The following is a 27447-nucleotide window of genomic DNA, read 5'->3' as shown; positions in this document are numbered from 1 at the left end:
TCCCTAATATTCAAGTGAGGAGTTGATGCAAAGTCCTATATATTCTCTATTGTGGACTTATCCTGATTGTCCGCCTGAATTTTCAATGTTTCTTGATCGTTCATCATGGCCTGTCCTTCCCTTCGGTTTTGATCTTCAAGATTTGAATTGGCTAAACTAGAAGATGTTTTACAGGAACAGAAGATAAACTTCTGCCAGTAAACAATTCAACTGACAGAATTTAAGAATCCCACTAGTGAAATAGTTGTGTCAAACTAGCAAGCACAAAGTGACAATTACACACCTATAAGACCACCGCTCAAGCAACCATGAGGAATAGATTTTTAACTATCCAATCTTGTAGCTTACCCTTATCCGAACCAAACCAAAAAATATGAATTTCTGCTACACTACTCCTATTACATACCAGTGTTTACTCTAACATATATGATCTACACATCATTTTAGCTCTTCACTAACAATGGAAATCACCAAATACCATGCTCCTACCGTGCCTCTTGTACAATTATCATGATGCCGTCTTTTTTTTTAATGAGTTATATGCATCCGGACTTTTATTAATTATGCAGAAAATCAAAAGGTTCAAAAAAGCCCAACCCAAATCGGGTCAGGCCCAAAAAAATAAAATAAAAAACAAAAATTAAAAAACATCAAAAACAAATAATATTTTCCCAACTTTCCTAAATGAAACCCTAAAACTTCGGGTTCTTCTCTTTATCTCCAGCTGTAATTTTCTTCGATTTTTACCTCCGGTGGTGTGAAAATGATGAAGAGACCACATGATGCTGCTTTGATGGTTAAATTCTGATTCACTCCTCTATGTGTGAATTTGTTCTTCCTTTCTCATCTCACTATCTTCAGGTAAAGCTTCAATCTTCTTAAATCTATTCATTTTTCCTTGTTTCTGACTCGATTGAACCTTTTTGACTTTTTTCTTGTTCTGCATGTACCAATTTTGTGTTCGATCTATGTTGAATCGATCCTTACTTGAGCTCTTCATGACATTTGTAGCTCGATCTGTCTTTGAATGGACCTCTGCTTGAGCTCATTCTGACGTTTGCGGCTTCTTCTTCGTTTGTAAGTTCTACTTCTTCCATGATTCGTGTTCCATTACTGCAACTGGCTCCTTTTATATGTTGTGCTTGTTAATCACTTAAATCTCCTTCTCTTTGTAGTTTGGACTCGCATAGATTTGATATTTGTCTATTTGAATGAACACTAGTTGATGCTAATACCACAAATAAAACATCTATGCAATCTATTTGGTCTAAATTATTATTGAGAATTTGATTATAAATGCTCCCTCTGTGATATTCTTGATGTTTGTTGCCAATTCCTATGCTTGAAAGAATGTATGATCCTTTTCCATGCTCATTGTTGTTTTTGTGTTGTTGTTGTCTCCTCAATACTCTAGTTGTTAGCACTCTGAGCTTATAATTGCTTGTTGTTGTATGTTCTGGATTTTGTATTTTAGAACCTGCAAAAAAATAAACAAAGTCAGTAAAAAATATCACCAAATTCTCCTCCATATGGATTTGAACTTGATGATGGACTTTCTCCCCTTGTCCTTTCTCCATCTTTCCAACCTATCCACCTTTATTTCATCAACTTTCTCCATTATTTTGTAGTCCTTATCCTCAAGTAAGGAATCTGAGTCTTATCACTATTGAGAATTTTTCTACACATTGATGTTAACTCCTAAAAGTTATGACACTGAAAAGAGACTTCATCTAAAGCCTGGTTAGCCAAAGCATCAGTTAGTTTATTTCCTTCTCTCAAAATATGACTGAAGGTGACAGTCATAGCACTTCTTAACTCCATAATCTCTTCAATCCAGCTAACAATTCCCCTTGGTGGTTTCCAACCTTCCTCTATAATTTTATAAATCATTTCAGAGTCAGTTTGCACAATGATGTTATCCATTCCTATAGTTTTAAAATATCTAAAAGCTTCCAAGATTGCCATCACCTCAGCATTTGTATTTGTAGTAATGCATACATCTGCAGCTTGAGCATAAACCAAATTCTGATATGTATTCTTCAAACAAAACCCATAAGCTCTCCTACCTGGATTTCTCCTAGGCTCCATCTGTATTACACAACAACCATCCTGATCGTGGAAAATTCCATATAACCTGCGTAACTTTCAGCCTATTACTTCCTTCTTCTAGCATTTGCATCAAATCTTCCCATTTGTGTGGCACTTGTGTGATTGAGGGATTTCTAACCATCACCAGTCATTGTATAGTTGTAAAAACTAGGTATATGACTCTCCCAACTGATATTTTCTGTTACACCTCAAAAATTTCTCACTATCGTACAGTGAATAGACTAACGAGAGGTGTGACGTATGCGAGGTTTGGACAAGTAAGAAATAGTATTTGATGATTCGAATTAAGATTTCCAAAGACATTCGAGTTAGTGAAAGAAAGTTGTTAAGGAAAGAGAGTCATATGTTGTGTATCGGATAAGAATTACGAGTATTGAATTAATGGTGCATTAATGATGCTTCGAGGGAGAGTTATGACGTCCCTTAGAATAGTATTAAGGTGCTAGACAAGTGTTAAGAAGGTTCCATAAGGATTGGAGATCAAACGAGTCGACGAGAGCAAGTATCGAAAAACTGGGCAAACATACGGCCAGACATACTGGCCATATAAAATCTACGGACCGTATGTCCAGCCGTAGATCCACCCTGAATGACATGTTTCATTGGACCGATCTACGGCCAAACATACGGCCAAGAGAAAACATACGGACCGTATGTTGGTCCGTAGATCTTGGTGGGACTGAACTCAAATTATATAAGGGACCTCTCCTCATTTCATTTTCATTTCATTTTTCACCTCCACACTTCAAGAAACCTCTAGAACATTTCCATACACTTCAACCATAAGAAATCAATAGAAATCAAAGATCAGCAATAAGAATTGAGGAGAATCAAGTGTATGAAACCCATTAAAAGTCATTCCAAATCAAGAAAATCCTAAGAGAGATGAAATAAGGTTTTGGTGCAAAAGGTGTATCACCATTCAAAGCTTATTCCTCCATCAGCTAAGGTAAGTTTCATGATCTTTCTATGTTGTTTGAAGTATTTATAAGTTGAAACACATGGATTGTAGAAGAGTATGGAAAATGGGTTATAAATGTGTGAATAATGCCATTAATGAGTAGTAGTGGGATTGAATCATGAAAATGGACATGTTGAGGTTATAAATGCGTTATAAATGATATTTAAAATATGGAATAAGTGTTATATGTGAAATAATATGATGGTGTACCTTGTTCATGATTATGGAGAATTGGAGTGGAATTGTGAAATGCGAATAATGTAAGTGAATGACGATTATTGTTCATGATATTGTGATTGTCGTTGTGAATGTTGGGAGTTGATATGGAATATGGAGGAAAGTAGTATAAACAAAGGAAATGCTACCCAAATTTCTTTAGCTTTAGTAAGCTCGATCCTATAATGGTATAGCTAATGTTGATACGAATTCCCTTGAAGGTATAGACGAGCGCATTAAAGGAGAACGAGCAAGCGATAGAATAGTTAAAGGACAAAGGTATGTGAGGCTAACCCTTTCTTTCTAAGGCATGAGTCCTATGGCATGAATTTCCTCTTTTATTATGAATGTTCCATCTTTAAGAAGACTATGAGTCATTGTTCATGAATAGCCATACGAGATAAGAGATATGCTACGATTATGACGATGATAATGATAAGCTTAAGTCCAGAGATGCTATAGCCTATGATATGATGTTCCAATTAAACTAATGAAGCTATCCATAGCCCATTGATGCTGATCATTGTATACACTCACCTTATGCTTGTTCCTTCAAGGTGAGGCAGAATACTTACGAATGTTCCATAATGAAGTCGGGGGTCCACGACCTTACATCACCCCGATGGAGTACGATTATCTATGAGTCTCTATGCATGTATTATGATGAGTTATGATAAGCATATTACTATGAGCATATTATGATGAGCATATGATGATATTACACCGCGCCTATATGGCCGGGTAGTCACCGCCAAGGCGGGCAGCTATACACCATGGCCAGATGGCATGGGCAGACACCACTAGTGGGCGGCATGAGATGATACCCCGGACGCGGGAGGCCTGGACGCGGGCTAATGCTAATGCTAATGTTATTGATTATCACACCGTACCTGTATGGTCGGGCAGTTTATACATTTATGCATATATGATATGATGATGAGTATGACAGTAAGCCAGCATGCATTATTTCCTTTATGATTCAGTCAGTTACAAATTGCTCCTCATTGATGCCTCCATATTTCATTGATGTCTTATTATTGTTTATGCCTTACATACTCAGTACAATATTCGTACTAACGTCCTTTTCTTCGGACGCTGTGTTCATGCCCACAGGTAGACAGGGAGGTGATCCAGACTCATAGGAGCTAGCGGCTGATTTGAGAGCACTCTATTTTTCGGAGGTGCCGTTGATTATTCTTTTGGTACATATATGTATATATCCATGATTGGGCACGGCGGGATCCTGTCCCGTCCATATGTCTAGTACTCCAGTAGAGGCTCGTAGATACGCAGTGTGGGTAGTATGGTCCCATAGTCTCCATGTATATGCATGTACATATAACATTTTGATAGCCGAGGGGCTTATGTTTATAACGGTAAATATGTTTCAAATGATGATAGTTTTCTATGATTATGAATATATATATTATGAATAAGAGCAGATAAGAACAGAATGAGCGGTGTTCGGTGGTTAGCCCCGGATACCCGTCATGGCCCGTAGCCCGAGTCGTGACATTTTCCCTCCATGCTTAAATGCATTCATTCTCACCCATTATTCCCAAATAATGATAGCTAGAATAGCCTTGTAAATCATCTTTACTACTCATTTAACTGGTGCAGTCCACCACTTTACAATTCTTTGTTGTAAAGTTAATCCATCCATGCTCAAACCTGCAATTGAAGAAAAATAGGACCAAGTCATGTTAGCTGCATAAGATGTGGCAAACAAATGTTGAATTGTTTCTTCTTTTGGACTGGAATAACACCAACATTTGGATGCCATATTGCAGTGCATTTTCTTCAAAATTTTATCCAAAGAGTTAGAGGTTGTGCATCCACCAAACAGTGTATGAGGGACCTGGTTGTGTACCAGTTCCCCTATGCAATGCACTACAAGAATCAACACAAGATTTTTATATGAAAAACTCCTTGCTCAACAGGTTAAAAACCACGACCTACCCCAGTAGGATTTCAACTCCACTAAGTAAGCAACTCTGGTTACAACTCTATTGTAAGCTAGGAATTAACTCTCATAACACCTCACCGTTGCAATAACGCTTCTGCAACCCTCACACTTGACTACCCCTAGCCAAGCACACTAATACACCTAGACTCACCCCAGCCTAGTATAACACTTAAGGGCACCCTTTGAGAATTCACCACAGTGACTAACTCTAGCCATACACTAATACAACTAAGCTAACTCTAGTCTAGTGTACCACTCAAGAGCTTGTGGAAGCAACCTTGAGAATTAAGAACACCTACAGATGGCTTCTTTTTATAGAAGAGTAGGTTTACAGTTTAAGCACAAAAGAACAAAGAGTGAAAAACCTAAGGGCCTAAAACATCTTCAGTTCTGGACCGGGTCTTTCGTGTTGCTGAGGCTCTATTTTTTAGGAACACCTTGAAAGGTGGAGACTTACACTTTGTATGGAGCAATTTTCAGATTGTGCAAGAATAAGTGTTCTCTTGGAAGATGATGTCTTTATATGCACGGAGAGAGAGAGAGAGAGAGAGAGAGAGAGAGGGTAGATATGACCACTCATGAAATATGGACCGTTAATCAATCAGCCTTGCTGAGGTATTGCTATACAGCTGCATTGTACTTTTCAGCAGCACGCTTTCCAGCTATGGATTTGGACTTTTAGCTTCAGTGACCAAGACCTTTATCTGGAGGAACCTGGTTCCTTATCTGTTCTTCGAACAAGTTATAAGTACTGATACACTCTCAGTAGCTCTACAGCTGCAATGTTGGTTAAGCAGGATGGAGACCTGATCCCATCTGGTCCTTCTGAATCAACATAGCTGGTCTTCATATATGAGCAAATCCTGCAGGCATCTGATCCTTCAAGGAGCATGTTAGAAAAGCAACATATAAAACATCATAAGGTTAACCAAGTTCAGACAGGTGAACCTAATTGCATCGGATTCCTTAGGGTTTGTCATGTCATCAAAACATATCAGTTCTTGTCAATTTTTCCCTTTTTGATGACGATAAAGCTACATCCTTAGTTCATATATGAGAAAATCCTAACCAGATACCTTATTTGATCCCCGTGAGACTCAGACCTCAAGATACATAGTAGTATTCTGGTTCTTTGAGTAAGGTTTGTCAAATCATCAAAACGTGTCATGACATCAATTTCCCCCTTTTTGATAATGATAAACTCATAGACAAAGTTTCCCCTGAGAACCAGATTCCCACTTGTCCCCCTGCGGATCAGTCATTCACTCACCCAACTTGCAGACTTCTTCCCCCCTTCACATTTCCCCCTGTCTTTCACACATGTCTCCCCCACATATATCAATTAGTCCCTTGAGTGAGATGTACGGAGAGAACAAATTGAAGACTGGGACTCTCTCTGGCTCTTCACATTTTGACAATCATCAAAACATAGAATACACTTTATTTCCCCCTTTGTTATGATGACAAACTTGTAGATGATGTTTCCCTTGAGAACCAGATCTATCATCATGGCAGCAGCCAACTATCAATCGCAGATCTATCTCATAGCAACATGTTAATAGCAGCAGCAACCAACTATCAATCCCCCACCTGGAATACTTCCCCCTTTTGGCATCATCGAAAAGAGTAAATACGGTAGCACAAGCAAAAAGAAGTTCAGCAACATTGACTTATGGCCGCTGGGGTAACACGACATAGGCAATACTCAATAACAAACAAGTTAAATAATATTGCATAGATCAAAGAAAATGCCCAATGTGATTTTAGCAGAACAGCATTTTGCAGTGCCAAAAATAAAGGGTTTAGAACAGGGCGTTATATAAGATAGGAGATAGGAGGAAAGGAAATGAACTACTAGGAGGAAGGATCAGGTCAATGGATCAGCTTGAGGAGTTTGTCGATTCTCTCATTTGCAATTCGTTGGTCATGGACTAGGTGCCTGTTTAGTTCCTCCACTTGTGCCTTCAGTTTTTCATTCTCTGCTCAGTGACTTAAAGGCACCAGGTTCCTCACCTCCCATTGCACACTTTTGAATGTTAATATGTAGAGTATTAGCTTTCTTCTCCTTTGACTCTACATTCTCTGCATCAGGTTCTTGTGCAGCAACCATTGTTGTCTTTCCAAGCCTAACTTTTTTGCACTTTTAAAAAATAATAAATAAAAAATGTACCATCAGCACCAGGTCCCTGTGCAAAGCTCTGTTGTCTTCATCTTAAGTGGAGTGTCTTCCACTTCCTTTTCTTCACTAACCACTTCCACCAAATTAACTGGTGCCACTTTCTCTTCATCTAACTAGTTCCCACACCAGCTTCCTCCTTTTTCAGTTCATCAACATATTCCCCCAGATTGGAGGTCCTTCGGCTTTGGGTTTGGTTCAAACGAATTTAGGGATTTTAGAGAAGAAGTTGTGTGTTTTGATAGAGTTTAGAAGTTATAGGCGGGAAGGCATTTTAATGACATGGAACTCTAGGCAGTTAAAAAAGACACACAAGTGCTGATGAGTCTACTGTACTCATTTTTCCACAGGATATAATAGTTGGAAACTTACTTCTTAACGAAACTTTCTTTATCCTTATCATCATCATGGTATAACTCTTAACTCCATTATCAACACTGATCCCCTTTTGGCGACGTACATTTCTGTAGAAATTGCTAACGGTATTGTTTGAATCTTTGTTACGGATATATGTGAAGAATGATCAAAAGAACCGTACGTTTGCTGTGAACATTAGCTTGGTTTGAACATAGTCTGAAGTTATGTCCCCTCTTCTAATAGCTCGACATCGTTATCTGAATCCTAACAGTTATCAAACCACATAATAGAATCCTCTTATCATAACACTTCTCGCCACGATTTCAAATCTCTACGCGCAAGTCATCTTACTTGAAAAAGCCTATGGTTATTCCAGGACTCCTTCCCAACACATCCTTTAAATATGCCACCTTAGCTTCCTTACTCATATTCGGCTCCTACTCTATTCTCCCTTTCTCGGCTTGCTCTCGAGGCATTGCTATATCTAGACTAGTTACAATAGTTTTTGGCTTAATCGAGATTACCTTAAATCTACTATTTTTGATAACGACTTATCTTAAACCTTGGGTTGGGTTATTTTCCATCTCTCTCAATTAGCTCGTAATACCATAGATGTATACTTCTCCTGTACGCCATCGACGTAGCGAAGTGTAGTCCTCTTAAGGGCCTCTTAGAAGCTGAGTGGAGTTATTAAGGAAGCTTTGAATAGGTGTAGATTCATTCTTTACTGATACTTAGAGAAATGACGTACCCATTAAAAGATCTTATTGCCTTAATTATGATATGCACTTACCGCATATCCTTGCGGTACTGTTACACTCTCAATCATTTTACAATACCCAATAACCTCCTTACATAACATCGAAATATCCATGCTCTGCTTATCAAAATTGTTCTAACAGGTAGGTGTTTTGTTATTCTCTTCCTTTAGCCACACATGTTTCGTATATTCAATATTCCCCAATCGTCTTTCCTTTAGCTTATCCACACTGTTTTCTCATCTCGCTTCCAATTATCATAGCATTCTGCTCTCTTCTCCTTTACTTATCATTTCCTCCCGTATCAATAGTAGCAAACCCTTATCACATAACCATCGTTGGCAAATTCTAGATTTCATGAAACTCCCTACTCTGTCTTACCTCGTGGCGATTCTAAGGGCCCGTAAAGCCCAGGGGTCAAGCTCAGACTCACTATATATATATATATATATATATATATATATATATATGTGTGTGTGTGTGTGTGTGTTTAATTTACACACAATTTTGTTATTTTTCTAATGTTTTAAAGGTTTTTCTCCTATAATTTCTATCTCATCTAGTATTCTTATTATATTATCTAAATCTTTTTGGTTTTTTATTACTCCTATCCTTTCTATCCCTGTTTTAAAATTATAGAAGACAGATGGAATAAAAGAGACGGAGTAGTACAAAATCCTAATTTAAAATGGTCAATAGGATATAGAATACAACATATAATGGATATACTACAAGAAAAATGCACGCATATATAAATACAAAAACAATTAAAACAAAATTTTCATACCATAAATGCGGCAGATCTATGTTTAGAAGTAGATCTTCTTATTACTCCTAAATTTAATAATTCTTTTATTTGTACTTTAAAGTCTTCCACATCTTGGTTAGTTAGGAGTAATAAGAAGATCTACTTCTAAACATAGATCTGCCGCATTTATGGTAAGAAATCATAGTGAGATAGTAAATTCTTTATTTCTCTTTTGCTTTTACAGCATGTATTGTTGTCTTGACAATCCTTACAACAACTCTCTTCTTTCTTTTGCAGGTTTATTTGGTGCAGGTAGAGATCTTCTTATGTCGATTCTAGTTTCGCTTTATGAGCTTATCTTGGTGTATGAGTAATATTTTTTAGAAAAATTACTCCATCAAAAAAAAATTATATATATATATATATATATATATGTGTGTGTGTGTGTGTGTGTGTGTGTGTGTAAAGGAAAATAATCAGACAAAAGTAGTGGAGGAAATAGTTATGATAAGACAAAAAGACTAAAAGATTCGTCTCTATTTCATAGTCATCTATTTTAATTCTTGCAAGTATTTTTATTGTTCCTAATTTTTTATCTTCATTACATACTAGGGCTCCATGGTCTTCTATACTCATTAGTTTCGCTATTGAAACTCCTATTGTAAAATAGTATTAAGGTTTTAATACCTACCCCCTAGTGTGAAGTAGTTTTTTGGGGATCCCCGAAAGGGAAACCTCTCTCCTTCTTCAAACCATGTAAGTTTATTTACTATGTTTTCTATACTAATCTCCCTTTTATGTAAATTATTTTTTGATTGTATGAATATTATGTTTAAGTAATTACTTCCTTGTCATCATGAATTTGTTATTCTTAGTATATGGCTATTCTCTTAACTTCTTAATAACCTCGATGGATTAACCCGTAAATTCCTAAACATATAAGTTTTCACTATCGCATGATCTACATTACTCGAAAAAGACTAGTAAACCTTAGAAGCTCAAGAAAGTTCCTTACCGAACACATTAACTATTTAGACACAGCTTATAGAGAAGAACTGAATAATAATACAGCAGTATTAAGTTTTCAAAATAATCTCCTTTGGGAAATTCATTTTACCAACGACGAGATATTTAGAACTGAAGACTATATTTGACAACTAGAACAAAAAGTAAAGTTTATGCCTTTAGGTTAATAGATGCAAAATCATTATTTAAAAGTCAAACAAGAATTAAATAACCTATACCCAGAATATATTAAATTAAGTAGTACCAAAGAAAACCAGTTAAGACTACAAGAATTAATAGATATAATATCAGGATTAGAATATAAGTTACTAGGATATATAAAATCTAGAAAGATCTCAAAGAACCAAAAGCGATTTAGACCATATTAATTGTATGAGAACACTACCCTTTGTTAGACAGATAGCTATCAATCATTGGTATTTATATAGAGATGTAGAGAAAAGACGAGAATATAGACAAGTAAAAAAAGCCTTAAAGTGCATATTTAGAAATAATAAATTCAGAAACATTATCATCACTAATAAACAATAGACTCTTACAAAGTCAGATTAACAAAAAGACAATCTCTGCTATAACGCGGGAATTACAAGGTATAAGAGAAGATATAAATAGGCTTACAACTAGTATAGAGTACCAGAAGAAAATTTGTAAAATAAAGATTCCGTTAGGGTAATAAATAAAGCTAGAAAAATAGATACATTAAAAAATCTAGAATACTTAGACTTAAGAATATACCCAGAAAAGAAATATAGAGCATTAAAAGATCATAGTATTATAAAGTGTAATTTCAGTAACGGAGACCATATATTACATAGTGAAGACAAACAGTTGAACACATTAGTAGATTTAGTCATATATTTTAGTGAAAAAGTACAAGAAAATAATAAAGACATTATTAGAATATTAGAGGTGGTAGAAGCATCTCAGACTAAGCAAAAGAAAACTTTCAAAAAATTAGAACAAAATCTCGATTACTTAAAAACACAAGAATTAGAATTAGAAAAGAAAGTCCAGACTCTAGTTAACAAATTTAATCTAGAAAAATTACCTACAAAGACGGAAATAGAAAAGTTAGTTAAAGTTATTACAGAAAAACCAAAAGAGATAGAACTAAAAACAACCCAAATAGTCTCTAAAATAACGCAACATGTAGAAGTTTTAACTAGTGATATTAAAGAATTAAAAAAGACAGTAGAAGAACTAAAAGAAATCACTCTTTCATGAGTAAACCAACCTTAGCTCAAGAAGAAGCCTCAAAATTAATAAAAAAGTCTATACCTTTACCAGCAGACTATAAAGATTATATACCTAACGCTAAATCGGATCAAATAACACTACAACAAAATATTACTATAATTTCATTAATATTAGAAATAATAAAGAAAATAGAAATAATAGTACCAAGGTTAGAATTAATAAGTGAGCGCGTTCGGTTGTTAAGTGAACAACAAAAAGAGAAAAATAAAGAGACCTCTAAAAATAAAGAAGTTGAAGAATTAATGGACCAATTAAAAAAGGTAGAAATAACACCTCAAAAAGAAAAAGTCAAAATAACTAGAAAAGCACAAAAATGGACCTTCTTCCAATTAGATCAAGAAACGAAAGAGGATCAGAAAGGCAAGAAAGACCAAGAGTAAGTTTTTCAGATAATAGAATAGGTAATAATTTCTTATCAAGAATTTTAAGTAGAAGAACACCAGAGGAAAACAACCAACAGTTAAGTGAGGTAATAGATGTAGACCGAGACATACAAATTTTTCAACAAAATCAATTAAAACTATTAAATCCAAAGACTTTATACAATATAGGACAGTTTTCAAGAACAACACAATTATATAGACATTATAGAGAAGAGCAGTTGTCAGCCATAGGAACTAAAGTTACTACTATAAATCTAATAAATTCAGAAGCTCTAAGACAAATAAAAAATATTGGAAGGACTCTAATGCATATGGAATTAATAGTAATAGGATTAAAAGGATTAACTAGAAAAAATTTAGGAACTAACGTCTTAATAGTAATTTACGATGATAGATGGTCAGACGTGAAGAAGTCAATAATCGGAGTAACAGAGGTAGATATGACAAATAATGGAGAAATTTTTTATATTAGTCCAGACTTTATAATGAATTTAGCAGAATTTGGAAAACATATAAAAATAGGAATACAGACTAAAGGATACGAAGAAATGTGTAATGATAATAATTTATTAATGTGCATAGGATTTTTAGGAAAAATGACGAATAATAGTAATACTAAGTTTAAAATTAAAGTAGAAGATGTCATAGAATTAATGGGAAATAGAGGAATAAATTTAATTAAACCTATAAAAATAAATCCTGAAGAATACGCAGGGTTAGAATGGAAATTAGAAGACTTTAGTAGAAAGAAGATTCTACAGCCAGAGTCACACCTAATGTACACTAATTCTAGAGGAGAGACATCTATAAGATTTACCAATTATAATTATACATCACAAAGAGACATAGAAGAAGACAGTACTCTAGATGAAAATGAAACTCCTGAGTCAACCCTTATGAACATAGAATTAATACAAGAAGAATTTGAAGTAGACATAGCTATAGAAGAAGCAAAAAGACTTCATAGAGAAAATAAAAATATAAGTTTTAGATGTAAAGGATGTAAGTTAGGAGATCAAACAATAGAAGAAACTATAAGTCAATTTAAATTATGTGAAGCTAGAACTGATAATTGGGGATATAGAGTAGAACATATACACCAAAAGAAATCAGACGCTTTCGATAAACTATTAGAAGATATACAAGATAGTGATGAAGAAATAGAATTAGACTCAATAATAAGCCAAAAAGAATTAATGGAATCTAGTGCATCTAGTTCTAGTCCATTTCAAAGAACAACAGGAGAACAATACACAGTAGACACGAGCACAGGAAATGTACCTAGAAGAAGAGTTTTTAGAACAGCAGGAGAACCTATAGACAATATAAAACCATCAGGGAAAAGAATGCCTATAGAAGAACCTATTATTCTCCAAGAAGGAGGTAATAAAGGAAAAATATTAAATATAGCAGCTCATGATCCACAAAGATGGAATTCAGTAATAGACCTTTGGAAAGGAATAGTAGTAGCAGACTATATAAAAACTTATAATGATACAGATGCTGAAACTATGTATAAATACTTAGAGACATTTTTAGGAGAATCAGCTAAAGCTCTATGGGAAGCATATAAGGAAGATTTTCCGATGGAATTTCAATACTTAGTATCCATGGGAGCAAATCCATACAATTTTACTAATAAAATACATACTTTAATTACAGGAGAAGATCCAAATAGTGGATTAGTAATACTACAAAGAAATGCTTTAATTAAATTAGAGCAGTTAAGTATAAGTAGCTGGTTTCATATTAAAAAAATTTTAAATGATTATTTTTATTATTGTACAATTAGTGGAAACGCTTTTGACGAAGAACTAGGAAAGACATTATTTAATAAACTGTCAGGAGCTCTAGGAAGAGAAATAGAAGACAGATGGAATAAAAGAGATGGAGTAGTACAAAATCCTAATTTAAAATGGTCAATAGGACATAGAATACAACATATAATGGATATACTACAAGAAAAATGCACGCATATACAAATACAAAAATAATTAAAACAAAATGAGATGAATTTTTGTAAAAGCGTGGTATACACTACTCAGAGTTACGATAAAGACAATTATAAAAAGAAAAAGTATAAGAAATACAGAACCCAATATAATAGAAACTACCCTCAATACAATAGAAAAAAAATACTATCTTAGAAAATCATTGTAAATCCCTATTTAGACAGAAATAGACATATAAGAAAATACAGAACAGATAGAAATTATAAAAATAAACTGGAATATTTTACTTGTGGAAGTGTAGAACACTTAGCAAATACATGTCCAAAAAGAATAAATAATAAGACACGAAATTCATGCTAATTGAAGACTTTCTGTTACACCTCGGAAATTTCCCCTTAGCGTACAAGTGAATGGACCCACGAAGGGCACGAAGAATATGAGGCTTGGATAAGCAAGAAATAGTAATTGATAGTCTTAATTAAGAGTTTCAAAGACATTCGAATTGAAGAAAGAAAGTTGTTAAGGAAAGAGAGTTATAAGTTGAGTGTGTCGGGCAAATTATGAGTATGGAATTGATGATGCCTTAAGGATGGGTTGGGGAAGAGTTATAACGTCCCCCTAGATTAGCAATGAAGTGATGAACAAGTGTTAAGAAGGTTTCATAAGGATTGGAGATCAAACGAAACGACGGGAACAATTCCGAAGGAACTGTGAGTTCCACGGCCAAGGTTCCACGGACCATATAATGTTCCACGGACCGTGGATGTGTCCGTGGAACAGCCAGCAGAGAAGGTGGCTGGCTGGTCGTGAACCACGACTAGTTTCACGACCAACACCATGATCCACGAACCGTGAAGCTGTCCGTGGAAGTCCCGACGACTGAAGTTGTTCCAAGTCTTTAAATGTAATCCCACTTCATTTTATTCATTTCCATCAACGTCTTCAACCTCTCAAGACCTCTAGAACCTTCCAAATATTTCATCCACAAGAAAACCAAGAGAATCAAAGATCAATAACAAGAAATCAAGTGAATCAAGTGAAGGAAACCTCCCTAAAGTCATTCAACTCAAGAAATCTCAAGAAAGGAAAAATAGGGTTTTGGTGGAAAAGGTGAATTGTCATCCAAGGCTTATTCCTCTATCATTTAAGGTAAGTTTTATGATCTTTCTATGTTGTTTGAAGTATTAGTAAGTTGAAACACATGGATGGTAGAAGAGCATAGAAAATGGGGTCTTAAATGGGTGAATAATGTCATTGTGGAATAGTAGTTGGAGTGAATCATGAAAATGGTTACGTTGAGATTATAAATGCGTTATAAATGATATTTAGAACATGGAATAAGTATTGTATGTGAAAGTATGCGATGATAGAATTTGGTCATGAATATGGAGAATTGGAGTGAAATTGTGAAATGCGAATAATGTAAATGGATGATGATTGTTGCTAACGATATTGTGATTGTTGTTATATAGGTTGGGAGTTGATATGGAATATGGCGGAAAGTAGTATAAACAAAGGAAACGCTGCCCAATTTTCTTTAGCCTTAAGAAGCACGTTCTTATAATTGCCTAGCTAATGACGATACGAACTCTTTTGAAGGTAAAGACGCAAGCATTATAGGAGAACGAGCAAGCGATAGAATAGTTAAATGACAAAGGTATATGAGGCTAATCCTTTCTTTCTAAGGCATGAGTTCTATGGCATGAATTTCCTCCTTTTCTATGAATGTCCCATCTTCTAGAAAGCTATGAGTCCTTAGTCATGAAAGACCATACGAGATGAGAGATATGCTACGAGTAAGATAATGATAATGACAAGTTAAAGTCTAGAGATGCTATAGTCTATGATATGATGCTCCTAAAAAGCTAATGACGCTATGTATAATCTATTGATGTTGATCATTGTATACACTCACCTTATGCTTGTTCCTTCAAGGTGAGGCAGAATGCTTACGAACGCTCCATAATGAAGTCGGGGGTCCACGACCTTACGTCACCCCGATAGAGTATGATTGTCCATGAATCTCGATGCATGTACTACGATGAGTTATGATAAGTATATTATGATAAGCATATTATGATGATATTACACCGCGCCTAGTTGGCGGGGCAGTCACCGTCAAGGCGGGCAGCTATACACCATGGCCAGATGGCATGGGCAGACACCACTAGTGGGCGGCATGAGATGATACCCCGGACGCGGGAGGCCGGGATTTGTGCTAATGCTATTGCTAATGTTATTGATTATCAAACCGCACCTATATGGTCGGGCAGCTTATACATTTATGCACATATGATATAGTGAGGAGTATGAAAGTAAGCCATGCATGTATGATTTCCTTTATGATTTAGTCAGTCATGGATTACCCTTCATTGTTGCCTCCTTATTTCATTGATGTTTTATTATTGTTTATGCCTTACATACTCAGTATAATATTCGTACTGACGTCCTTTTCTTCGGACGCTGTGTTCATGCCCACAGGTAGACAGGGAGGTGACCCAGACTCATAGGAGCTAGCGGCTGATTTGGGAGCACTCCATTCTTCGGAGGTGCCGATTATTATTTTGGTACATATATGTATATATTCATTATTGGGCACGACGGGGTCCTGTCCCATCCATATGTCTAGTACTCTAGTAGAGGCTCGTAGATGCGCAGTGTGGGTAGCATGGTCCCATAGTTTGTATATATATATATATATATATATATATGTATATATATCCTTTTGATGGCCAAAGGGCTTGCGTTTATAAAAGTAATTATGTTTCAAATGTTCATATATTTTCTATGATTATGAGCATATAGTATGAATGAGAGCAGATAAGTAACGTAATGAGCGGTGTTCGGTGGTTAGCCTCGTATAACCGTCATGGCTCGTAGTTCGGGTCGTGACAGGGGTAAGTGGTATCGAGCGCTGGTTCGGTCCTAGGAAGTGTCTACGAGCCGTGTCTAGTGCAGTCTTGTTTATGGTGTGTTGCGTGCCACGCTAATAAACAAGAGGCTACAGGGCATTTAGGAAAAATGACCATCTTTCTTCTTATGAAATTGTGCGATAGAGCCGAGTATAAGATTCAATCCTCCCTAATAAGTATGTTGTGATTTCAGAAATGCCACCAAAAGGAAAAGCTAAAGCCGCCCAGAAGGGCCAGACTACTATGAAAAGGCGGGCAGAAAGAGAGCCGCCTAGGAATATAGATGAGGAAGAATCACATCACGAGGCTCCATCTAATGCCTCTACTACTCCGCCTATTACGGAAGAGCAAGAAGGGGCTTCAGCTCCAGCTCCTATGCCTTCAGTTCCTCCACCGGCTACATCGGGTCGACAAGTGACCGAGGCTATTAATTTATTGACACAGTTGGTTGCCGCTCAGGCAGAACGGCAAAATGCGGGCCCAAGTGATCGTTCAGCTAGTGCTAGAGCCCGTGACTTCATGAGTTTAAATCCTCCGAAATTATTTGGGTCGAAGTCGGACGAAGACCCACAAGGCTTTATTGATGAAATGCTAAGAACATTGAGGATTATTCATGCTTCTGAGACTGAATCAGTGGAGTTGGCATCATATAGACTCCGAGATGTGGCGGTTTTATGGTATAATAATTGGATAGCGTCAAGAAAAGAGGATGCGCCTCCTCCCGTTTGGCAAGAATTTGTAGATGCTTTCATCCGCCATTCCTTGCCACCTGAGGTCCGCCAAGCTAGGGCAGATAAATTTTTAAATTTGAAGCAAGGGAGCATGAGTGCTCGGGAGTATAGCCTTCAATTTAATTCTTTGGCTAGGTATGCTCCGACTATGGTGGCCAACATGGGCGACAGGGTGCATAGATTTGTGAGTGGCTTAGGGCCACATTTATTTAAAGATTGCTTGACGGCCTCATTGCAAGATGGGATGGACATTTCCCGCATTCAAGCCCATGCCCAAAATCTAGAGGGGCAACAACCTCCGCAGAGGGGTGATCGCGATGTTGACAGAGGGCAAAGCAAAAGGGCTAGATCTATGAGCACAGGCGGTGATTATAGAGGAGGATTAAGGCAGTCGTATTTTAGGCACTCAGACCAGTCAGTGACGAGTGCACCTCCTCGATTTACAGGCAGAAGATTTGATCGCTCTTTCCGATCAGGACAGGGCCAGAGTTCGAGGGCCCCAAGCTCGCAGTTTGGGGGAGATTATAGTCAGGGGAGACCTCCAGTACTGCGATGCAGCCAGTGCGGTATATTACACTCCGGACAGTGCCGCCAGGGTTCAGATGCTTGTTACGCGTGCGGTCAGGTAGGGCATATGATGAGAGATTGCCCGTCGATGTGCGGCAGAGTTGGGGTTCAGCCCACAGGATCGCCAGAAATCGGTTCTTCATCGCACGTCCTACAGACGTACTCCCCGATTCAAAAGAAAGCCGAGGTAGAGGCCGAGGGGGAGCATCTACTTGTGTGCCACACAGCCCCGCTTATATGCTTTAGCCGGACGGCAAGATCTCGAGTCCTCCCCAGATGTGGTTACAGGTACATTGTCCGTATGTTCTTATGATGTGTATGCATTGATAGATCTGGGATCTACATTATCTTATATTACTCCCTATGTTGCTAATCGTATTGGGGTGAAACCCGAGACAATTAAGCCTTTCAAGGTGTCTACTCTGGTTGGTGATCCCGTGATAGCTAAACAAGTGTTTAAAGAATGTATAATTGTGATATGTGATCGTCAAACCAAAGCTGATTTAGTTGAGCTGGAAATGCTCGATTTTGATGTGATTATGGGTATGGATTGGTTGGCCTCATGCTATGCTAATGTTGATTGCCGATTGAAAGTTGTCCGATTTCAATTTCTGGGAGAGCCCGTACTCGAATGGAAAGGTAATACGGCAACCCCAAGGGGTAGGTTTATTTCCTACCTTAAGGCGAGAAAGATGATAGCTAAGGGCTATATTTATCGCCTAATCCGAGTTCATGATACGGATGCAAAGCCACCAACATTCCAATCTGTTCCAGTAGTAAATGAATTCCCAGATGTATTCCTAGATGAACTTCCAGGCCTTCCTCCGTAAAAGGGAAATTGAGTTCGCCATTGATGTGTTGCCGGATATTAAGCCTATTTCTATCCCTCCTTACCGAATGGCTCCGGCAGAATTAAAAGAGTTAAAGGCCCAGTTGAAGGATTTGCTTGAAAAGGGGTTTATTCGACCCAGTTCATCCCCGTGGGGAGCACCAGTCTTGTTTGTGAGAAAGAAGGATGGTTCTCTGCGAATGTGCATTGACTACAGGCAGCTGAATAAGGTGACGATAAAGAATAGGTATCCTCTTCCGAGGATTGATGATTTATTTGATCAGCTACAGGGTGCCAAGTGGTTTTTCAAGATAGACTTGAGGTCGGGTTATCATCAGGTGAGAGTTAGGGAAGATGATATTCCCAAGACAGCTTTCAGAACAAGATATGGCCATTATGAATTCCGAGTGATGTCGTTTGGGCTAACTAATGCTCCGGCGGTGTTCATGAATCTAATGAATAATGTATTCAGGCCTCTCTTGGATTTGTTCATGATAGTATTCATTAATGATATTCTGGTGTATTCTCGTACAGAATCAGAACATGCAGATCATCTACGTATTGTTCTTGGAATTCTCTGAACTTGGGAATTGTATGCAAAATTTTCAAAGTGCGAGTTTTGGCTAAATTCTGTGACATTTCTGGGGCATGTGATTTCAGATGATGGCATTAGAGTTGATACTCAAAAGATTGAGGCTGTGAAGACTTGGCCAAGGCCTACAACGCCTACGTGTTCGTAGTTTTCGGGTTTGGGTGTTATTACAGGAGATTCGTAGAGGGCTTTTCATCCATCTAAGCCCCATTGACGAAGTTAACCCAAAAGTCAGTAAAATTTCAATGGAATGATGCTTGTGAGCGCAGCTTCCAGGAGTTGAAGAATAGATTGACCTCAGCCCCAGTCTTAACACTTTCAGAAGGGCCGGATGGCTATGTTATGTATTGTGATGCTTCCGGCATTGGACTAGGATGTGTATTAATGCAGCATGGAAGAGTCATTACTTATGCTTCGAGACAGCTGCGAAAACATAAAAAGAACTACCCAACTCACGATCTTGAATTGGCTGCAGTTATTCATGCATTAAAAATGTGGAGACATTACTTGTATGGCGTACATGTTGATATCTATACAGATCACAAGAGTCTCCAATACATTTTCAAACAGAAAGAGTTGAATCTGCGGCAGCGGCGATGGTTAGAATTATTGAAGGATTATGATGTGAATATCTTATACCAACCCGAAAAGGCAAATGTAGTAGCCGATGCGCTTAGCCGCCAATCTATGGGTAGCTTATGTGAAGTCCCCTCGGAAAAGAAAGAAATGATTCATGAACTCCATCAATTAGCAAACCTTGGAGTGCGTATAATTGATTCAGACGATGCAGGAGTTAGTGTTAACGATCCGACAGTTTCATCCTTGGACACAGAAATAAAAGAGCGCTAATATGAGGATCCCAAATTAAAGTATTATAAAGGTGTGCAATTCCCAAAAGAAAAGTCACCATTTGAAGTTTTAGTGATACGGGGTTCTCGCATACCGAGGCATAGTTATGTGTTCCAAACATTGCGTAATCACAGGTCGCCGAATTCTAGCAGAAGCTCATCATTCTCGGTATTCTATTCACCCAGGAGCCACGAAAATGTATGATGATCTCAAAATGATGTATTGGTGGGATGGCATGAAAAGAGACATAGCAACATTTGTAGCACAATGTCCAAATTGCCAACAAGTGAAAGTAGAACATCAAAAGCCAGAGGGACTATTGCAAGCAATGAAAATTCCTACGTGGAAATGGGAAGTGATCAATATGGACTTTATTGTAGGACTACCTCGTTCTCGAGGCAAGCATGATTCTATATGGGTAATCGTGGACAGACTCACAAAGGCAGCTCATTTTCTCCCAGTCAGAACTACATACTCAGCCGAAGATTATGTAAGGTTGTACGTCAAGGAGATTGTGAGACTTCACGGTATTCCAATATCCATTATCATTACACAGAGGAGCAGAGCACAAAGCCAAGTTCTGGAAATCCTTTCAAAAAGGTCTAGGTACTCAAGTGAGGCTCAGCACGGCATTTCACCCGCAAACTGACGGGCAAGCCAAGCGTACCATACAGACCCTGAAGGATATGCTAAGGGCATGTGTTCTAGATTTTGGTGGTAGTTGGGATGACCACTTACCCCTAATCGAATTTGCCTATAATAATAGCTATCATTCCAGTATCCAAATGGCTCCGTATGAAGCGTTATATGGAAGGAAGTGCAGATCTCTGATTGGATGGTTTGACGTCGGAGAAGTACAATAAATAGGCCCCGAGCTAATTCAACAAGCGGTAGAAAAGGTTAAGGTGATTCGAGATCGGTTATTGACAGCCCAAAGTCGCCAAAAGTCTTATGCGGATAACCGCCGGCGAAATTTAGAATTTCAAGTTAATGATTGGGTGTTTCTAAAAGTGTCACCAATGAAAGGGGTGATGAGATTTGGCAAAAAGGGAAAGTTAAGTCCTCGATATATTGGACCCTACAAAATCATCCGCAAAGTGGGTCAAGTAGTTTATGAATTGGATTTTCCTTCAGAGCTTGAATTAGTTCATCCAGTATTTCATGTCTCAATGCTCCGCAAATGTCGGAGATCCCACAAAGATTGTGCCGCCGATGATGTTCGTACATGTAAAATCTAACCTATGAAGAAGTGCCTATTGCCATATTAGACAGGCAAGTACGGAAATTTCGAAATAAGTGAGTGGCTTCAGTTAAAGTCTTATGGCAAAATAACAATTGAGAAGAGATGACTTGGGAAGCCGAAGAGAAGATGAAATTCACATATCCATACTTATTCCAGTCCCCATAAGAGATCTATGATGAAACATCAAGATTTTGAGGTATGTATACTTTTCTTTTATGCATATGGGCCGTGTGTGGCCAATCTATATTGCTATTATGTTGTGGCCCTGTGAAGCAACATTATTTTGGGTTGTTGTGACAGGATGGTAATACCATATTACAGGGGAAACTCTGGCGAAATTTTTCTAGAACTCCTAACGATTTAACATTCGAGGACGAATGTTCCAAAAGGGGGGAAGAATGTTACACCTCAGAAATTTCCCCTTAGCGTACAAGTGAATGGACCCACGAAGGGCACGATGAATACGAGGCTTGGATAAGCAAGAAATAGTAATTGATAGTCCTAATTAAGAGTTTCAAAGACATTCGAATTGAAGAAAGAAAGTTGTTAAGGAAAGCGAGTTATAAGTTGAGTGTGTCGGGAAAATTATGAGTATGGAATTGATGATGCCTTAAGGATGGTTTGGGGAAGAGTTATAACGTCCCCCTAGATTAGCAATGAAGTGATGAACAAGTGTTAAGTAGGTTCCATAAGGATTGGAGATCAAACGAAACGACGGAACAATTCCGAAGGAACTGTGAGTTCCACGGCCAAGGTTCCACGGACCATATAATGTTCCACGGACCGTGGATGTGTCCGTGGAACAGCCAGCAGAGAAGGTGGCTGGCTGGTCGTGAACCACGACCAGTTTCACGGCCAACACCATGATCCACGGACCGTGAAGTCGTCCGTGGAAGTCCCGACGACCGAAGTTGTTCCAAGTCTTTAAATGTAATCCCACTTCATTTTATTCATTTCCATCAACGTCTTCAACCTCTCAAGACCTCTAGAACCTTTCCAAATATTTCATCCACAATAAAACCAAGAGAATCAAAGATCAATAACAAGAAATCAAGTGAATCAAGTGAAGGAAACCCATTAAAGTCATTCAACTCAAGAAATCTCAAGAAAGGAAAAATAGGGTTTTGGTGGAAAAGGTGAATTGTCATCCAAGGCTTATTCCTCTATCATTTAAGGTAAGTTTTATGATCTTTCTATGTTGTTTGAAGTATTAGTAAGTTGAAACACATGGATGGTAGAAGAGCATAGAAATGGGTCTTAAATGGGTGAATAATGTCATTGTGGAATAGTAGTTGGAGTGAATCATGAAAATAGTTACGTTGAGATTATAAATTTGTTATAAATGATATTTAGAACATGGAATAAGTATTGTATGTGAAAGTATGCGATGATAGAATTTGGTCATGAATATGGAGAATTGGAGTGAAATTGTGAAATGCGAATAATGTAAATGGAGGACGATTGTTGCTAACGATATTGTGATTGTTGTTATAAATGTTGGGAGTTGATATGGAATATGGCGGAAAGTAGTATAAACAAAGGAAACGCTGCCCAATTTTCTTTAGCCTTAAGAAGCACGTTCTTATAATTGCCTAGCTAATGACGATACGAACTCTTTTGAAGGTAAAGACGCAAGCATTAAAGGAGAACGAGCAAGCGATAAAATAGTTAAACGACAAAGGTATGTGACGCTAATCCTTTCTTTCTAAGGCATGAGTTCTATGGCATGAATTTCCTCCTTTTCTATGAATGTCCCATCTTCTAGAAAGCTATGAGTCCTTAGTCATGAAAGACCATACGAGATGAGAGATATGCTACGAGTAAGATAATGATAATGACAAGTTAAAGTCTAGAGATGCTATAGTCTATGATATGATGATCCTAAAAAGCTAATGACGCTATGTATAATCTATTGACGTTGATCATTGTATACACTCACCTTATGCTTGTTCCTTCAAGGTGAGCAGAACTTACGACCGCTCCATAATGAAGTCGGGGTCCACGACCTTACGTCACCCCGATAGTATGGTTGTCTATGAGTCTCGACGCATGTACTACGATGAGTTATGATAAGTATATTATGATAAGCATATTATGATGATATTACACCGCGCCTAGTTGGCGGGGCAGTCACCGTCAAGGCGGGCAGCTATACACCATGGCCAGATGGCATGGGCAGAAACCACTAGTGGGCGGAATGAGATGATACCCCGGACGCGGGAGGCCTGGACGCTGGCTAATGCTATCGCTAATGTTATTGATTATCACACCGCACCTATATGGTCAGGCAGCTTATACATTTATGCACATATGATATAGTGAGGAGTATGAAAGTAAGCCATGCATGTATGATATCCTTTATGATTCAGTCAGTCATGGATTACCCTTCATTGTTGCCTCCTTATTTCATTGATGTTTTAATATTGTTTATGCCTTACATACTCAGTACAATATTCGTACTGACGTCCTTTTCTTCGGACGCTGTGTTCATGCCCACAAGTAGACAGGGAAGTGACCCAGACTCATAGGAGCTAGCTGCTGATTTGGGAGCACTCCATTCTTCGGAGGTGCCGTTGATTATTCTTTTGGTACATATATGTATATATTCATTATTGGGCACGACGGGGTCCTGTCCCGTCCATATGTCTAGTACTCTGGTAGAGGCTCGTAGATACGCAGTGTGGGTCGCATGGTCCCATAGTTTGTATGTATATGCATGTATATATATCCTTTTGATGGCCAAAGGGCTTGCGTTTATAAAAGTAATTATGTTTCAAATGTTCACAGATTTCTATGATTATGAGCATATAGTATGAATGAGAGCAGATAAGTAACAGAATGAGCGGTGTTCGGTGGTTAGCCCCGGATACCCGTCATGGCCCGTAGTTCGAGTCGTGACACTTTCAAAAAACCTTAATAAATGTAGATGAATATATGTCAGACACGTAAAAGTATATACTCCATAGTAAGTGTAGATATCCGAAGAAAAATTAAAACGCATCATCGTACTCAAAAGCGTAAGAATTAATTAATGAGATAGGATTAGAAAACTAGACCTAGAACCAATTGAAATGGATAATTTAGCAAATATATCGAAGATTGTAGTCATGACTTAGAAAGAAGTAAAGGTTTAGATAGTAATGCGTGTTTCTCTTGTAAATGGTTTCCTAGAGAGATAAAAGAGAAAAATGTAAAAATTATTTTATAGAAGGATGTATCATGTGCATAGAAAAAGAATTTAAGACAAATATACACAAAGAAGAAAGACATAAAAAAATAGAAGACCCTACTATTAGTATAAGAATAATGACATTAGAAACTAGACTGAACAAATTAGAAACCAGGTTATATAAATTAGAAAAAGGAAAACACAAAGAGGCAGATAGCGAGGATGAAGAAATAGGTTTATCTAATATACAACCGCTAAGAACAATACCAGAAGATTCAACAGCGGAACTAATGAGTATAGAAGACTATGGAGCCCTAGTATGTAATGAAGATAAAAAATTAGGAACAATAAAAATACTTGCAAGAATTAAAATAGATGACTATGAAATAGAGACATTAGCATTAGTAGATTCGGGATGTACTAAATGTATAATAAATAAATGAATAGTTCCACCAAATTTAATGAAAGTTCTAGACAAACCAGCTTGCGGTACCTATGCAAATGGATGGAACTCATAATATATATAAACATTATGTTCATAACGCATACATTAGCTTTATCAACACTTGTTCAGAATTTTATAAACCTAGTTATAAAATGGATAAGATATGGGTAAGAGACTTGAATATAAATATAGATTTTGTCATCAGATTAGACTTTATGTTACATAACAATGGAAGTTGCATGATTACAAGAGATGGAGTAATTTTTCTAAAAAATATTACTCATACACCAGTACAAGCTCATAAAACTGAAACTAGAATTAGACATAAGAAGATCTCTACTACAGACCAAATAAACCTGCAAAAGAAAGAAGAGAGTTGTTGTAAGGATTGTCAAGACAACAATACATGTTGTAAAAGCAAAAGAGAAATAAAGAATTTAATTCTAGAAGAAGAAGAAATACTAGACGACGATAATCTAATAGAAAAAATTATACTTTAATAGAAATAGAAACAGAATTATATAATTTTAAAATAGGGATAGAAAGGATAGGAGTAATAAAAAACCAAAAATATTTAGATAATATAATAAGAATACTAGATGAGATAGAAATTATAGGAGAAAAACCTTTAAAACATTGGAAAAATAACAAAATTGTGTGTAAATTAGACATAATAAATCCAAAATACATAATTAAAACAGTCTCAATAGAAGCAACTAACCAAGATATGGAAGACTTTAAAGTACAAATAAAAGAATTATTAAATTTAGGAGTAATAAGAAGATCTACTTCTAAACATAGATCTGCCGCATTTATGGTAAGAAATCATAGTGAGATAGTAAGAGGAAAAGCTAGAATGGTAATAAATTACAAAAGACTTAATGATAACACCAAAACAGATGGATATAAGTTATCAGACAAAACAGAACTAATAAATAGAATACAAAGTAAAAAGATCTTTAGTAAATTTGATTGGCAGGTACGAATGCACGAAGAAAGTATAGAATGGACTGCATTCACCTGTCCTGAAGGACATTTTGAATGATTAGTAATGCCATCCGGATTAAAGACATGTACCCACCAATCTTTCAAAAAAATGGATAGTATATTTGGAGACTATAAAAGATTTGTCCTAGTATATATAGATGATATATTATTATTTAGTAAAGATATGAAAGAACATTTAGGACACCTAAAGACATGATTAGATTATTCGTAGAAAATGGAATAATAATTAGCAAGAAAAAGATGGAATTATGCAAAAACCATATAAACTTTTTAGGAGTAGTGCTAGGAGATGGCAAAATAAAATGGTAAAATTTCTCAAATGACTACCTTATTGTAGCTTCCTACCATTTGTAGCTACCCTTTTTAATATTACCATTCGTAGCTAAAAATCAGCTGATTTGTGTATGTTTTCGCATGTATTTGTTGCCAGCAAATACATGAGCATGCAGTAAAAAAAAGGAACGAGGGCTCCTTTATTTTAGGGCCGTAATGGTGGTGGTATTAAATGAGTAATTAAGATATTTTTTATCTTTTTCCGCAAAATCTCCCGTAATATTCCTTTCCTTACACGTTTCTCTTCTTCCATGCATTCTTCAACATTCAAACGTAAAAATTCAAATTTCAAATTAAATCTTCAACACCTCTGAAAATACATTGACAAAACAAACACGATCAATCAACAACCAATGTATTTGAAGTTTTCAATATTGATTTCGTTTTTTATTTACCCATGTATTTGATAGCATAACTAATGTATTTGACGTTTCCAATCAAACTCCATGTATTTTATATTAAATATCATGTAGTTGTGTGAGTAACAATTTGCATCACCCATGTATTTAGTGGTAATGTATTTGAAGTTTTCAATATTGATTTCATTTTTTATTTACCCATGTATTTGATAGCATAACTAATGTATTTGAAGTTTCCAATCAAACCCCATGTATTTTAAATTAAATCTCATGTATTTGTGTGAGTAACAATTTGCATCACCTATGTATTTTATGGGATTAATTTGAACAAAATACATAAATATATAGAAACTTACCATGTATTTGCGTCATCCGTGTATTTAAAACTAGATGAACCGATGGAATTAATTTGAACAAAATACACAAATATATAGAAAAACTTATAAAAATACACCACCAACCACAACAATTGGTAGTTATATCATAGAACATACACAAATA

At 36.8% G+C, this 27447-nt stretch overlaps 1 long non-coding RNA gene across 1 annotated transcript in view; it reads left to right on the top strand.

Annotated features, from left to right (window-relative positions):
- Positions 1-320: 320 nt before the first annotated feature.
- LOC132060758 (uncharacterized) overlaps positions 321-27447 on the top strand; it is a 68171-nt gene continuing 41044 nt past the window's right edge. Inside the window, exon 1 of the long non-coding RNA XR_009416010.1 lies at positions 321-1077. This is a non-coding gene — a long non-coding RNA (uncharacterized LOC132060758). The remainder of the gene's footprint in view (positions 1078-27447) is intronic.

This window comes from Lycium ferocissimum, chromosome 6, assembly GCF_029784015.1.
Source record: "Lycium ferocissimum isolate CSIRO_LF1 chromosome 6, AGI_CSIRO_Lferr_CH_V1, whole genome shotgun sequence".
Classification (NCBI taxonomy): domain Eukaryota; kingdom Viridiplantae; phylum Streptophyta; class Magnoliopsida; order Solanales; family Solanaceae; genus Lycium; species Lycium ferocissimum.
Note: the sequence above shows the minus strand (reverse complement) of the source record. Positions and strands in the feature narration are given on the sequence as shown.